Source organism: Gavia stellata, chromosome 19 (assembly GCF_030936135.1).
Source record: "Gavia stellata isolate bGavSte3 chromosome 19, bGavSte3.hap2, whole genome shotgun sequence".
In the NCBI taxonomy this organism is placed as follows: domain Eukaryota; kingdom Metazoa; phylum Chordata; class Aves; order Gaviiformes; family Gaviidae; genus Gavia; species Gavia stellata.
The window spans coordinates 8,433,509-8,449,718 of NC_082612.1; the positions used below are offsets into that span (position 1 = coordinate 8,433,509).

The 16,210-nt window shown below is 42.8% G+C and overlaps 1 protein-coding gene across 1 annotated transcript in view; it reads left to right on the forward strand.

Annotated features, from left to right (window-relative positions):
- The window catches only part of FAT4 (FAT atypical cadherin 4), a 146,743-nt gene that overhangs the window by 35,860 nt on the left and 94,673 nt on the right, over window positions 1–16,210 (forward strand). The window lies entirely within an intron of this gene.

Genomic DNA, 16,210 nt, shown 5'->3' on the forward strand with positions numbered 1-16,210 from the left:
GGGCACAACTGAGATGGATCAGGGAAACTCATATTCATATTTAGCTAAATGAAAAATACCAGCCAGTCCTAGTTTATGTAGTATCCTGGGGGTTTTCCACACAGGTATGTAGGACATTATTTTATAGCTCCTTCTCGCAGGTTTTACTGCTCCCGCTAATGAGAAACTACATCTCTCTCTCTCTTCAGCTTTGCAGCTGGGATTTGAAAGCGCAATAAATAAAATATAAACGGTAGAAGACGGAGGGCTTATGTCCCGTGGATATGTTTGCATCTTGGGTTTTGAAAGGCATCTACCTTCCTCCTGGGGGGTTGTCATTTACTACTGAGTTTGTTGTCGGATGGGTGTGAATAGGCTTTGGGGGCCTTTAGACACTGTTAAATTGCAGATGTTAATGAAGTGATGGAGCTAGGGACCTCCTTCCCTGCAGTAATCAAAGAAACAGCTAGGTCCTTCACATATCTATAAGATTATTTCCTTTCATCTGCCAGTATTAGTTTCTTTTGAAGTCATTTAATCTTTGCTCCATATAAATTGAGAAAAGTTATTTTAAGCAGCTCAGTGGGCAAAAGGGAGTCTTGTGACCGAGCGTTCACAAAAAGAGGTCCAACCACAGGGGTTAACCCCTGTCACCCTGGCATCTGGCCCTCACTGGGGATGCTTCTAGTTAGTTGGCCCCTGCTGTCAGCTGGATGCCAGGGTGAGCTGTGCCCAGACAGACATGTGGCTTTACTGGAAATAGATAATTGAGGAGAACCACAATATAAACCAGTTTAAGGCTTGCCAGTACTGCCACTTCTTAAAAAAAAAAAAAAATTTAAAAAAACCCAAACAACTTGGGTTGTAAATTCAGTAACAGGTATAAATTGGGCCTTGGGTAATTCCTAGGAAAGCTGATAGATGCTCTGAAGTAAAGTAAGCCTGGTGGGGTTGAAATGGAGTTCAGCCATGCCCATAAAGTGAGCAATGCACTTCAGTCATAGAATCATAGAATAGTTTGTCTTGGAAGGGACCTTTGAAGCTCGTCTAGTCCAACCCCCCCTGCAATGAGCAGGGGCATCTTCAACTAGACCAGGTTGCTCAGAGCCCCGTCCAGCCTGACCTTGGATGTTTCCAGGGATGGGGCATCTACCACCTCTCTGGGCAACCTGATCCAGTATTTCACCACCCTCATTGTGAAGAATTTCTTTCTTATATCTAGGCTGAATCTACCCTCCTTTAGTTTAAAACCATTGTCCCTTGTCCTATCGCAACAGACCCTACTAAAAAGTCTGTCCCCGTCTTTCTTATAAGCCCCCTCTAAGTACTGAAAGGCCGCAATAAGGCGCGGTGGTCTGACCAGAGCTGGCTTCCCAGCGCTCTTCTGTGCGCATACGTTACTCAAGAAAGTTTGACACTTGGGCTTTTGGCCTTTTTTTGCTTCCTGACAGCACACTTATGAAAATGAAAAATCATGATGACTTGCTAACGGTTGCCAAAAATGCAGAGAACTGCTATATAAAGTTGAGCTCCATCAGCAGGACAATACAACAGGACAAAGTTCTCTTGCCAAATCAAGATGTATGCTTGGAATGAGAGGTCAGGGCCCTGCATCGTTACTCCGTCTGAGACTGCATTATCACCAATACGATAAATTACTGTCCTCTTCATGGTTAGCTGTGGAACAGCTCTCTCCCTTCTAGATTTCAGAGCCGGGGATTGTGTTTTGTATGTCTTCATTTTTAAGGAAAATACCACTTTTTTTCTCTTTGAGTCACTGCGTGCTTTTGGCACTTATGCTCCTTCTGCATGGGTCACTTTTTTCAAGGAGGGATCATAGTTTGGAAAGACCAGAAATGTGCTCTTTCAGGAATTCAAGACAAAAAATATTTGGCAAGGTTTTTTGTTAGATATCCTTTGCAAATATGCTAATTCAAAAATAAATATTAAGAAATAAATTCAGGATGAGGGGAAGAAAAGTTTTAGTAATAACCGGTCTTTTGCATATAAGAACAAAATCGTGGGTATCATCTATCTTTTTAATTGCAAAGCATGAGTTCATATTTGTGTTTCCACGCCTTCTCTTGACTCTCAGCACTCACAGCCTGGATCACAGGCATTCCTTCTGCGTCGGCATCAGGGATGATGGAAGCAGGCAACAAACAATCTACAGAAACTAGCCAACCGAGTTATGGAAAATATGCAAACACACATTGTCTTCTGCCATTCCCCCAAGTACAAAAGAGTTCCCTGTAGTTGTAGTTCCCCTCGGAAGATAAGGACTGGGCTCAGTCCCTGTGAAGCCCAGCCGGCACCTTTGAAGCACGGTTTGCTGTGGGCTGGCTGTGCAAGATGGAGCGTGCGGCTCCTGCCTGCCCCTCACCTCCGAAGGGTCCTGCCCTCTCTTCTTGCCTGCCACCTTGGAGAAACATGGGGTCGAGTGTTTCTGTGGCCAACAGAGGTGTTACGGTGTGAGGGCTTGGGATGACGTCTTACAATCCTTCCCTTAACTAGGCATGTATAAACAGTTTTACTTGCTGCATTTCAGAGAAAGGAGCATATATTTGAGTATCTGCTCTCACGAGTGTTACATCCTGAAAAGAAACTGTGTTATTGCAGAGGCTGATGGGTTTTTCCTCCCAAAAGAATTGAAGTATCACCAGTTTCGATTCCTGAAGTGCTCTGTAAAAAAAGTCGAGACATACATGTGCAATCTTTGGACACTTCATTATATTTGAAAATACGCTTTTCATAGAACCATAGAATGGTTTGGGTTGGAAGGGACTTTCAAGATCATCTAGTTCCAACCCCCCTGACGTGGGCAGGGACACCTTCCGCTAGATGAGGTTGCTCAAAGCCTCATCCATCCTGGTCTTGAACACTTCCAGGGAGAGGGCATCCACACTTTCTCTGGGTTTTTTTGTTCCTTTTTAAAAAAAAAACAGTGTGTCACCATGCTTTGTAAGCACTCTTCATGGCTGAGATTTATTTTGTTAAATATTAACGAGTCTTCAGCAGTTGTAGGTAATTCAGCATCTGTCTTTCTCAGTCCTTGACCCCTGTCCCTGGTTGTCAGAGGGGGGTGGTTTCCAGTCACCTGATACCTGGCTGGTATCTCAAGCCCTGAATGTGAAGTTTTGGCCACGTTTACCAAACACCACGGTCAAAAAGCCTCACTCCTATTGAATAACATGATTTTTGTTTGTACATACTGTTGTGTTGGAAGGCTGTGTGTCATCCTGTAGCCTTGAGCTGCGATATCCATCAAGTGCTTCCCTATTATTACTTAAACCCTTACACCAGAAAACATGCACGTTCCTTAGGCTGTTTCGTTCGGGTTTCGGTGTTGTTGCACCTGTTGCTATTGTCCAAGTCAGAAGATGGAGATGATGGTGAAAGCAGATGGAAGCTGCAGCCATCCGGAGACGTGGCAGCGACCAGCTGTGAGATTCCCTCAAGCTTGGCCGAGAAGCTCATGTTGGATGTCTGGCCTTCTTGTTTTCAAACAGGCTTTGTTTTTCCTTGCTGTTTTTTTGTAGTCCTGTTTTATAGTAGAAATAAAAGAGCAGATTACTGTTCTCCGTCGGGAGAAAGGAAGGGAAGAGGAGACCCTTGCGCGCAGATCTTCTTTGGAGGTTATCTCAGATGGTTTTCAGATGATCATAGAAGGGGACTGTGCCAAAAAGTTGAATCATTGCTACTGTGTCATATCAGAGGCTTGAGTTTTCCAGAATACTTTTGTGTCGCACATAATGCCCACATCTTGGATGCTGAGGTCTGAAATGTTTCCTCGGTGATCCTGCGGTGCTTTGATGAGAAAAAGTCTCTTTGAATTACAGGGATTGGTTAGCTGTCTTTTAGAAAAATAAATTCCAAGTGTTCTTTGTTAACCACTGAATGATGGGTTATTGTGGCATAAAATAGAAGTTCACTTAGACTGCACATTTTTGTTCTGAAATCGGCAGGAGGAGGAAATGCTGATATGGGTGTATACATGGGAGGAAGATTTATCAAAGAAGCATACATTCACACACCCTCTCTTTTTTAAAGTTATGGTCAGTAAATGATAGGCTTCCTTCCCTTGTTTTTGAATGCCAGATAGTTTTCTAACAAAATTATTTATATACACATCCCTTTTAAAAATATAAAGCACCACCAGGTCAGTGCAAGGCCTCAGTGTCCAGTTTAAAGTGGGAGATTAGGAAACTTCAGGCACAACCTCCAGCCTTTCCTGTCAGCACAATTTCTCTCCAGGAAAAGAAGATGGATAATGTGAATTCAGCATTGTTTTATTGATAGTTTGCGTATCAGTTTCTTGCTGCTTATTTTAATGTGTATAGATTGCAACAGACGCTCCTTCCAGTTGGCTGGCTTAAATCTTTATTATGGCTGTAACTTTGAGCCTCTTTATGGCTTTTTTGCTGCTTCTGTGTTGAGTAAGGCTCACGGTGTCAATGGCAGTAGAGTTGGGTATGTATGAGTGTGGTGGCGAGGCTAGTGCCCCAGCAGGTCGGTGCTGACGGGGGGAGTGGGCACTGTGGCACCAGCTGGTACCCACTCCCTAGCAGCATGGACGGGTCTTCTCCTGCCTTCTCCATTGTCGTGGCACTTTGTGAGTTATGAGGTACCTTGGAGTTACTTTTTAAAAAAAATAAAAGCAAACATAGAAAAAGGTAAATTATCCAACCTGCAATCCTAAAACACTAGGTATGGAGGGAAGTATTTTCCCCAGACCAAGCAAAAATACATGTATAGAAAGTTTGTGCTTCATTTCTAGACCTACTAGACGTATTCTATTTATATTGTTGAACTTGCTGAGACAGTCAGGATGCAGGTTTCAAAGCAAATGAATGTGTATGTGTGCTTGCGTAGCCTTCCTTCTTCAGGGACATTCTTCCTGTTTCCTTTTCAGTGTTTCTCCTAAAATTAGTTTCTTTCTGACAGCGAACACAATTGGGTACTTCAGTACAAAATATTATGAGTAAAGGGGAAAAATGTTACTGGGTTTAATAGTCTTGCTGTGGGTCTGAGTGATGCTGGTAGCGATTAATTAGTACCACTTGTTCTACTTGGCGTTGTTTAAGCTGTAGAAACCAAGGGCATGCTTAACCATAGATGACCAAATGATCTCCTGAAAGGCTTTGTAACTGGGTTGAATGCTCTGTAGTTCTGCAGAAATGTTTCTTTCTTTAGGCTTTGTTACCAATCTTTGCATTTTAATGGACAACTACAATTAGTTTTAGGGTTACCATTTGTCTAGAGATTTGAAACCTCTTCTTCCCTCCCTTCTGCCCCTAACATGCTGTGGCCCTGCGGGGAAGGCGTCCTCGCCAAAGGCAGAAAGCCGGGCTCCCCGTGACCGCTGCCTTACAAACGTGCCCGCTGCGGCACGGCAGCAGCCCGTGGAGGACGAGCAGAGTGTCTGCAAGTGCAGGTCTTTGTATGTTCTCCGACCGGCTCTGCACCCTCCCTCGGGAGGGGACACCTCAAGCCCCAGTGCATGTCACCCACGCATCTGGCCCAGAAGGACTTTGGGGTCCTGAGCAGCTTAGACTCCCACCGGGATCCGTTGTCTTAGAAATCACTTCGTTTAAAATCCTTCGTGTTTGCATGCTTCACTCTTCTGTTTTAAAATCTCCTCCTCTTTAAAAAAGAAAAGGGCAGAAAAATTAGTGAAGTAGAACCAAGCGACTGGCAGAAAACCCAGCGACCCTTAGGTTCAATCAAGCTGCATTTTGCTGTACTGCCGCGGGAGCAGCAGAGGGAGCACAAGTTAACACATAATTCCGTTACCAAGAGCTGTACTGTCATCGCTGATGACATTTTGCTCAATGGATGAAGATCAAGAATGAAAAAAAACCCCAACCCAGCCTAGTGAGTTTGCCACAGAGACAGGAGGATAATGTCCTCTATATTAAATATGGAGGGGTGGCAAAAGAAAACGTATCCTATTACGGCTTCTGTTTTAAATTTTAGGTTGCGCTCGCTGTGCAGCTCCAGGTTGCATGATGTCAGTACAGTTTCATGCCGGGGTGCAACCGAGGGAAGATTGATGCTGCGCGGTTTCAGAGGGCTGTGGTGCCGTATTCTCTTAACAGACCTGAAGCAGCAGATTAATAATTGTAGGTATCGAAAGGGAAAATGACGATGGCAAACAACTGGCCAAGTTATCTTTGGGGGGTGAGAGCAGAGCCATGAGCTGGTCAGGCTCTCGCAGCACACAGCAGACTGACCTGGCCTCCAGCCAGTATTTAAAGCAGAGCTTCATTTTCCTTGAGTTTACAATCATGTACAAAAAAAAAAAATCCTTTCCTTGAAGTCCATTGTGTTCTTTCAGACCTGGGCAGTGTGGGCTCTCTTCATCTGCACAGCCCTTGCCACCCTGCCAAGGCAGGCACCTGGGGCTTTCGGAGCAGACTGCCGTCACCAGTGTCACCGAATCGTATTTGTCACTGTCATCTGAACCCTTAGGCCTGCGATTTTGTCAGCTGTTTTTCCCATAATCAAAACTTTGGACAGGACTGACTTTCCTCCTGCCAGTCCCCAAAGCAAAGTCCTGAATAGGGTCAAAGAGGAGAAATGTTATTCTATTATTTTTTTTTTCCCCTCTGGGAGTTTTAATAAACAAAACGCAAGCTTTAAGTTTTTCCTTCAGATTAGAGATGGCCAATAGCAAATCTTTGCTATGTTGAATTATTCAGCAGAAGTAAAGGTTATTGAAACGTGCACAGATAGAAGGCTGGAGACCCAGAGCGATAACTTTAAAAAACCCTGGCAGCACTGGGGGCAGGAACCATTTTCGGTCTGAGAGAATAGAAAGAGTAGAAATTTCTTTGTGCAGAAAAAATAAACCGCTGGTGTACTTTCACAAATTCACCCCTTCCACCTTGCTGTTTTATTCAGCTTGACTACTTTGTTTCCGAGGCCACCGCTGACTGCATGCCGGAGATAGGCACGGACCACTAAGAAATGAAAGGTTATCTGAGCAGGTCAGGCAGCGAGTTCATTGTTTTCCAGGAACACTCGTTCAACACGCAATTGCGCAACGCTCGGAGCCACAGCGCATGAGTTAGATGCACAGATGGTGGCCTTTATTATTCATTACCTGTGAAATTAATTACTAACTCCGTAGATTTTTAATGTAATTTGCTTGATAGCTGCTTTTAAATACCTTCTGGAAGTGGCTATTTATTCTTCTAAGTATTGATTTTCGTGTTTCAGAGAAGCTTCCCTGGTGTATCTTATTCATAGTTCTCCCTTGAATCTCCACAAGGATCAGCTGGACTCCAAGCATGTGAGCCGCACTTCCCAAACCTCTGTAGGGTTTTCTGTGCGTCAGAGCACCAGTGTGCTGCTGCCCAGGAGCCCGTCTCCTGTGGCCATGAAGAAGGGATTAGTCAATCAATAGCTTCAGGCTTCAAGACCAAAGAGACCACCATGACACCCAGCCTGATCCCCAGCTTTCACAGGCCACAGAACTCCTCTGCTTATCAAAATGTGTCTGAAAGATATCTAATCTTTTCTAAAAGGCTATGTAACTCCAGCACAAGTAGGAAAAACTTGCCTGTTTTTACTCATTTCAGTGGTGGTTGTTTTTCTTATGGGCAGTCTCATAATAGGTTATAACAAGGTGAGATGCGGTTACTGACTCATTTGCATGAAGAATCTGCTTATAAAACGTTTAAGGTCTAATGCAAGACATCTGGCATTACATATCTGATACAAAACGCGGTCGCCTGTTGCAGTCTATCTTTTTAAATGAATCCCTTTCCTTTTCCAGAAGCAGGGAACTAGAGATCAGAAGCCCCAAGCAGGCGTCACCATGGCCATCCCAGTTACCAATGATGGATAGAAAGGTGGCTTTATCCGGTGTTGGTACTTCACCCAGCTAATGCTCTTAAATGCAGTAGTTTTAAGGAAAACCTCCAGATGCTGATACTGGAGAGGGAGATTTTTTTTTTCCTCCTTTATAATGCCATGAATATCATTTATCAGATGCCTTGGTTTAGCTTCAGCCAGCTGTTTTTTATTGAAGAGCTGATCTTGTTTCAGCAGCAGGAGAGCTCAGAAGTGATAGAAGTAGCACCTGAAGAGCAAGATACAGAGTCTAGTATCATCTGTAAACTTCCAGCACTGGCTGTTTTCACTTCTAACCTTTCCTGTTTGTTTGATATAAAAGTTGGAGATTGATCTGTGGCATTTTTGTGCGAGTGAGCTGTGAAGGTAGTTCTCTTCACGTGTGCCTCTGTCTTACCAATATCCTGTGTGGGGAGAGAAAAATGTACGTTTGCAATGGAAAACCAAAATCATTGTAATTTGTGACTAAGTTATTTTTTGAGGTAGACAGCACAAAAAGTAATGTATGACCATATCCGCCTGTGCAGATGTAAAAAAATTCAGAGCTTTGGGACTGGATTTACACAGCCGTTTTTGCAATTGAAAGACCTCTCTGCAAATAACGAGGCAAAGACAACTGGGTTTGTCACTTTTCATTTCTTTCCATTCTTCTTTTTCTCCCCCGAGGAGCAGGGTTTGGCCTCTAGAGCTCTGCTTACGGTCAGTGTTTAGTGATCTTCCCCCGGTGCTGCTTCACTGGTGTTAGGTGTTGGTAGGTTTGTCACGTCCTAGGCAGGATGCAGGTAGTTAGCTATCGCAAGGAACAGCAAAGAAGTGAACAGTTGCACACCTGACAGATCCATTTTTTTCATTTTCTTAGCACTAGAGAGCAGTTTGCTATATCCTAATCCAGTATTCATTTAGTAAATTCTGTCGAGGCATTGATCCTGTTTGCAAAATAATTTTCCTGGGTCTTGAGGGACAGGTCATCAAGTTGAGTGTAGGACTATACAGTCTATCAGAGTGGTACTTGGAACAACACACATCATGTCGGTTTAAAGAAAAACAAGTGTTTTAAGGAGCTAGCAACTTGTTTGGTCTCCAGAAGAGATGGAAAGAGGTGGTTCTCTACACAATTGATGGAGCCACACTGTAGAGCTCATCGCCAAAAAGCTATGTGTGCACAGTTGACGTGGGTTCAAGGGGATGCTCGGCAATACATAGAAACCACATCTTGCTCAGGAATCCTTGAACTGAAGATGGCTGGAAGCTGAGGAATTGTGTGGGGAATTACCCTTATATGCATCCCTGTGCCTTTTTTTATTTCCATGGTTTTAGACTTGATTTTTCAGCCCCAGACTGGGGGAGTGGGGGATCAAGAACAGGACAGGGATAAAATCCCAGCAATAAAATACACTTTACTTAAGAAAAATTTCTATACATGCTTTTCATAAATCATATTTTTCGCAAATAATAGCTGTACGGAACTGAAGTTGGACTCTTGCTTACAGCAGTGTTGAAGGCCTGAGCAGGTGAACATTTGGTCTGAGCCAGTATGATCACTCTCATGCTGTTACATAGCAGTACAAGCAATTAAAAGACGAGAAGGCACCAGGAGAGGTACAACCTGACAAGACATTTAAATCAATCACATTACTTTGAGAGTATCTAGAGAGCAAACAAAAGGCCAAAGAGCTTTTGATCTTCATAGCTATTTAAGACAAGAACCACATCAGTGCTCTGCGAAGAGGATGCTCAAATAATTGTTGTTGGACTGTTTGTATTGAAAGAGAAATTATTTTCTTGCATGTTTGTAGAGGAAGACCATTTCTGTGCCCATCACCTAAATGATAGCAGACAAGAGAAGAGAGGAGATGTGCCAGCCCTCAAAAACACGGGTGGTTCCTGCAGCTCCATCTCTTTACTGGATAACAAAAAAAGCTATTTTTGGCTTGCTGCATCTAGGGAGGGATTGCTTAGTCACTTGGAGAGCTTTTCAATAGCCAAGTTAGAAATGCCTTGTAAGGGCATGTCCAGGGAGTTTTTAAAATGGTTTTTAGCATACATTTCTCAGAGTGGTTACAGAAGGGCCTGTCTGGGATACCACAGGTACAGTTGATCCTCTCTTTGGGCATGGGGATGAACCAACTAGTTGATTTCCAGATTTTTCCAGCCCTATTTCTTTGTGTTTGTAATGCAGGATGGAAGAACTTGGCATTGTTTTTAGGACTGCTAATCCTAGCAGGGTTGAATAACTCAGACGTACCCAAATTTTAGGCCAAGCCGAAATACACTGCAATTAATAAACAGCAATTCAAGCTGCAGTGCCTCAAAATAGGTACAAATGTATTCTGAGCTGGAAAATGAATTAAGGCGTTTACGAATGAATTGCTGTAAATGGTAGGAACTTTTTGTGTGGCAGCTTACCTTTCTACCTACTAATAACTGTTAGTCCTATAGACATTCTTTGTAGGTTTAAACGAAAAACTGTTACAAGATACTTTTTTTTTTTTCCCTTTTCTTCTCCAGTAGATTTGACAAGAAGCAATGGCTCGCTTCCAACCATTTATCTTTCTCTAGCAAATATCTACCTGAGATGTTCTGGTGGTCTTTAAGGCACGTGCTTTCTCTGCAGCCCAGGGCATCGCATTGTTCTAGCGAGAGCAAGGACTGCCAAAAACAATACTGAGCTTAGATTTCAGATTCATTTCTTATCCACCGTTGCCTTCTTGGTGTGCATCCCTTTTTCAGTTAAGAGGATGTGTTTCACAGTGTCAGGAAGGGCAGTGTTTTTCCGGCCCTGTGTTCATTTCTGAATCTCTTTTGGTCATAATTTCTGTTAATAATGAAAGCTTCATGCAAATATATATTTTAGTTTTAATTTACAGTTCTTCAGCTTCTGCACAGTGTGTATGAAAAAGGGGTTTTGCCATTTGCAGCATTGTGTGGGAGCATGACAGAAATGCATCATTTCAAAAACGTGAGCAGAAGCCGGTTAACTGGCTGCCTTTGTCAGAGCATCTTCTTGAATGTAAAAGACGCCAACGGTAGCTAAAATATTCATGTACCACCGTAACTGTAGGGAGGAGATATGTCACCCAAAGGGGTCAAAGTGAGGATAAATAAATAATGCACATTCAGAAGCCTTTGCTGTTAAGTAAAGGTTGAACGAGCCACAGGTTTTGTTTAGCTAATGTGAAGTTTCTCATAAAATCTGTGAAGTCTAAGGTGGGAGAGCTTTGATCTTTTGCTGTCAGGGTTTGGTCAGTATTGTATAAGGGCATTATACCAATGTGTAGATTCAACTTTAACTCCGCAGTGTCAGTATTTGCTTTTAAAGCACATAGATTTTGAAAACACATGCAGGTATGTATACATACATTAGGTAAAGACAGCAAATAGATTTAAACCCCACAAAGAAAAAAAAAAAACAAACGAACAAACCTGAGATAGTATTTAATTATTCTTTTTTAATTGTATTTTAGTCTCTGTTTCTTTGATTAGAAGTGGAAGAGGCTATCTTCCGTCATGTACTCTGTCACCTAAAATAGTGTTAGTAATTTCAATCTTGAGCAAAGTAATAATTTGGAAGATTTGTATTTTTGTGCATGTTTTGTCATGGATGTGACTGAAGCTTGAAATCCTAATGTCCTTTACAGGTGGTGTGCCAAAATAGATGAATACTGTTCTCTGAACTTCACAGATGATAATCTGTCTACCAGGGACAGATTTCATTAGGAAAGTGATGGGGATAATTAGAATGAAGGACAGACTTACAGAAATGGGAGACATTTGTTACTAAGAGCCCTATAAAAATATTTCCTTCTGTAAACACAGCTGCTGTATGAAATGTTATTTTAAAATATATTGTAAGTGTCATATAAATGTCTAATTGACAGCTGAGATATTGCAGAATGTAATCTGTGTGTATAGGTCAGGAAAAGAAAGCGATAATTCAATGACAAGATTGTTTTTGACACAGTAGTCGCAAATTCAAACTTTACGTATGCTTCTCGTTTACAGATTTAGATAATATGTACCTTTTCTTATGGGACTTAAATCTTCCGGGACATTCCTCCTCCCCATAACACTGGTTTCAGCTTCATCAAGAGCCTGTTTAAAACGCTGTTAGTTTTTGTGGAGGGGAGCAGAGCAGTGTATTTCCCTGCATTTTCATGGCCAGGCCTGGCTTAAAAGCCTTCAGTTGGCCATGTGTAGATGGCAGCATTTACCTACTGTACTTTCTTCTTAAATGACTTCAGGTGATGGGGAGGATTAGTTCTCAACGTTGCAATAAATCATCTTTCAAAAAAACAACAAGGTTGAAAACTGATTTTGTCCCTGCTTGTTTGTTACTATCAGCAGAAGGACTGAAATAAATGGGGTAGGTGAGCGGGGAAAGATGTGTATATGCTGCTGGCCGCCTCTTTACGTATGCCAGAAAGACAGCAATCCTGCTACGGGGATGGTGTTTGCTCTACAGGGAAAAAGTTCAAAGCACCGTCTGCCTTTGAGGGTTTGGCTATTTGGGCTAACAAAGGGCAGCGCTGGGAGTTGGTGATTCCCGATGAGGAGCGCTGCCTTGGGACCTTGTCTCTCGGCCGTCATGCCCGCAGCGGTGGCTTGCCTTCCCAGAAAGAGCGTTGCTGTTGGTTTGCATCTCATCTGTCTCTCTGTTATTTTTCACTGTGAAAAATCTATATGAGTCCTCTCCAAACTGTTTTCACCTATTTGAGGTTTAACTTTTTTATTAAATGGCTTATTTCTTGTTATACAAGTTTAAATTGAGTAACAAATGTGAGTAATACAGAAACTCTTAGAGATCTCCCTGTAGGATTTTTCTTATTTATTTAAAAGCATTTTAAGTAGTTGCATGCAGAAGGATTAGACCTCCCCCAAAAAAATCTTGCCATGAAATCCAGCTTTTGGACAAGTAAGATACAGTTTTTGGGAAGTAAACACCATGTGGCACAGAACGTGAATGGCTGGCAAGCACTGCACAAGGCAGCCCCCTTCATTTTGCAGCGCTGGCAAGACTTTTAAAGGAAAAAGAAAATTTTCAAATTGCTTTGCTATTTGCTTTTGACCTGGTTTATCCCTCAACTCTGTAACGTGCTTATAGTCTGTTAAACTACTATAATTATTCCTCCCATCACCTTGCACTAAGCAATGCATTGCAGGCAGCTCACGAGCAGCAGCTCGTGTTCTTCTGAGCAAGTGACTAGCTGGTCCGTGTGGGATGATGCTCTGCGGTGGTGGTGGGGACACCTTGTACTCCGGGAGGCTGTAGGCTCAGCCGTAGCCTAGGACAATGCTTAGGTCAAATGATGAAGCAAAGTTCACAGCGTGTGCTAGCGAGGATCACAATTCAGTATTCTACCTTCTTCTGTAAACTCAGATTAAGAACATACAGTACAGGCTGCCTCTGCCCCAAGGAGTCTGCAGTATAAATAAAATCATCAGAGCAGAGTGCACTGGGGAAAAGCAAAAAGGAAATACCTAAGGTTGAAAAAAAAAAATCTTCAAATTATTATTGTTGACTCATATTTCTGGCTATTATATTAAATATAAAATGAGATGAGAACAAAAACAATACCTGGAAACCCCACGGTGTCCAAAAGTAGGAGGAATCTCACTGTGCAGGGTTTTAGTATTATAAGATTTTTATAAGAGTCCATGACTTTGCAAGTTCTGTTGCCATAAGGATTGGCAGTGAAGCATAGTAAAGTAATAAAAGGGCAAGGCATGGAGCCAAATACTTCTGTTTGTAGTTGTGGTGGTGATGTGCAGAGCAGCAGGAAGAGCAAATCAAATGCAGATGTTTTTTGTATGAAGTCTTGACTTTTATTGGTGATAGTGCTCAAGGTGGTGTTGACACTGAAATATCCCTGAATAAAGGCTTGTGTTATGCAGCGTTTAAAAGGGATGCAGACAAGTATCCTGCACGTCCTGGATGGTGCCATGCTGCAGTCTGAAGCTTCATTTTGGTCGCCCTCTCCATTTTCTCACTGAGGTCCCTACCACGTTGGTCTTACCAACTGCTGGTAGTAACTGTTCAACTAAACTGTTTCCTGAACTGTTACGATATCAGAGGAGGGAGGGATGGGAGGAACCTGTGTGTTTTCCAGCCCAGAGACAGGGCTTGGTGTGCCTTCGTTGTTCCTGGCAGGGGCTTCTCCTGCTCCTTCATAGGCTCTCCTCCCTTCCAGCGCTGCGGCGTTTCCTCCTGTTGCTGACCTAAGTTGCTTTTATTACTGTTTAAGCTCTCTGGTTTTCAGACATGCAGAACAATTTATTCTCTTTCTCTTCATGCTTTAAGGCTATTTCCATATCATTTCTCCCAGTCGTCTTTTTCTAGAATGAGTCTCAGCTCTTTCAGTATCATTCAGTTGGTGGGTCATGTTCAGTGACTATGGTCCCCGTTGCTCCTCTTTTCTGAGCTCTTTCCTTTGGATCCACACTCTTACTGGATTTCTGTACTGCAACTTGATCTGAGTGCTGTAGCTAAGGTGAGCCTCTGAGTAGCAGAACAGAAGGATTATTTCTGATGCCATACGCATGGCACTCCTGGTTTTATGCCCTAGCACGTTGTTTGCCTTTCCTGCAGCTGGGGCACGTTACTGATTGTGTTCAGGTGGGAAGATGCCCTCTAATAGAAAGATGTGACATCTGTGGCTTTTCCCCTATCCGCATGGTCTGTTGCTCCGTCGCTGCAAGAAATTAGTTCTGATTTACACAGTTAGCTTTCTGCTGGTTTTTATCTCCTTGTTGTCTTTTAGGCACCTATGAACCCTTTCTTTGGTTGTCTGGGTGGCATCTCTCTCCTTTTGCGTTCCTGTAGAAAAAAATCTACATAAAATCTCATGCCAATGGCTTGGGAACGAGCAGGTAATCTTTCCTCCTTCCCTCCCTCGCTTCTCCTTCAGCAGTGATCCATCATGACACGGAAACAATGCTGGGACATAACTGCTCTCCAGAAGGGACGTATTAAACAGCTCATACCTCCCATGTCAGAGGCCACTTGTAAAACATCAGAATATATTGACTACATGTAGCCGTCATGCTGTGTTGCCCACAGCGTTACCTGCTTGCTCAGGAAGGATATTGAAGCATGCAAAGAAGAGCAGTAAAAATTACGAGAAGATTGCAGGTAGAGAATGAGGCCAATGAAGAAAGCAAAGGGAGCTAGTTCATTTTTCAATGGTTAGAAGACAGACACCTTAGCTGGTGTTTAATCTGCCTACTTATATACAGAGAGAAACATATGTATTAACGGCAGTGGAATAAAAGTAGCGAGGTTCGGAAGGGACAGTGACATGAGTCAACAGAAAGAAAACTGTACCTTCTGTGGCACCACCACTGCCCCTAGTAGCTAGAAGAGGAGGGGATGAATTGTGGGTGAGGTTGGGAGTGATAACTCAGGTGATCTTTTCTTCTCCTTTCCCTAAGGAAGCGGCAAATCCCGCGTTCCACTGTGCAAGTAGGTGAATACTCTGCCAAAGAAAGCAGCATTAGACTCTTCCCAAATAAGTCAGATTTAGTTAATACTGTCACATTAATACACTCATAGTCATGTTAACTCAACCCATTTATAACTGTGCAGCTGCTTGTTGAGTGAGCTACAAATGATGAAAGAGATCTCACAGCATTTTCCAAAAAATGGGATACATTAGCAAGTAGCAGTTGCACCACAAAGGTGTGTACTGCCACTGCTTCAGTAGGATGAGAACACAGGTAGTACAAATTGCACATCTAGCAAAATATTTGGATCTCCTCCACTTGGTTCACGTGTACTTGGCAGAGCCGAGACTGACACTGAGATAAAAGCTCTTGTTTGCCAGCCCTGAAATCATCTCGGTAGTGGGCACCCAGAGGGGGAGCGGCCATTCCCGCAGGATACCGCTCTGCATGGAGCTGGCAACAGGGAATAAGCAGGCAGTCTCTATTAAATACTGAATACATTTTACCTTCTGTTTGAAATCATCTTTCTGAGACTTTATGTAGGCTTTGAGGATATTCAGTAGCTTTCAGCTTTGGGATACGTCACATTCCAAACTCCCACTGAAATGACTCGGTTATCCATCCCTCCTACTGAGATCCCCCTGCAGCGGGTCAAGGTTTGCTCTGAACTAAGTGTTAATTTGGTACCTTCAGAAGCCTTCTTCCTAAAATATCAGGGAGGGTTAATGCTGACAGCTCTGTTTGGTTTAAAATGTGGCGCTTTGCTTTTCCTGACCATAAACGTTTTGAGGAGGCTTTTTTCTAAAGTATATTTAACAGACATTTTTTATTAAACTCTTTGTTTGTAAAACACCATTGCTAGCCAACGAATACTTATGATGAAGCTCTCCAATGGAGATTTTTCTTTTGCTAATACATTCCTGGAAGGTGGCTC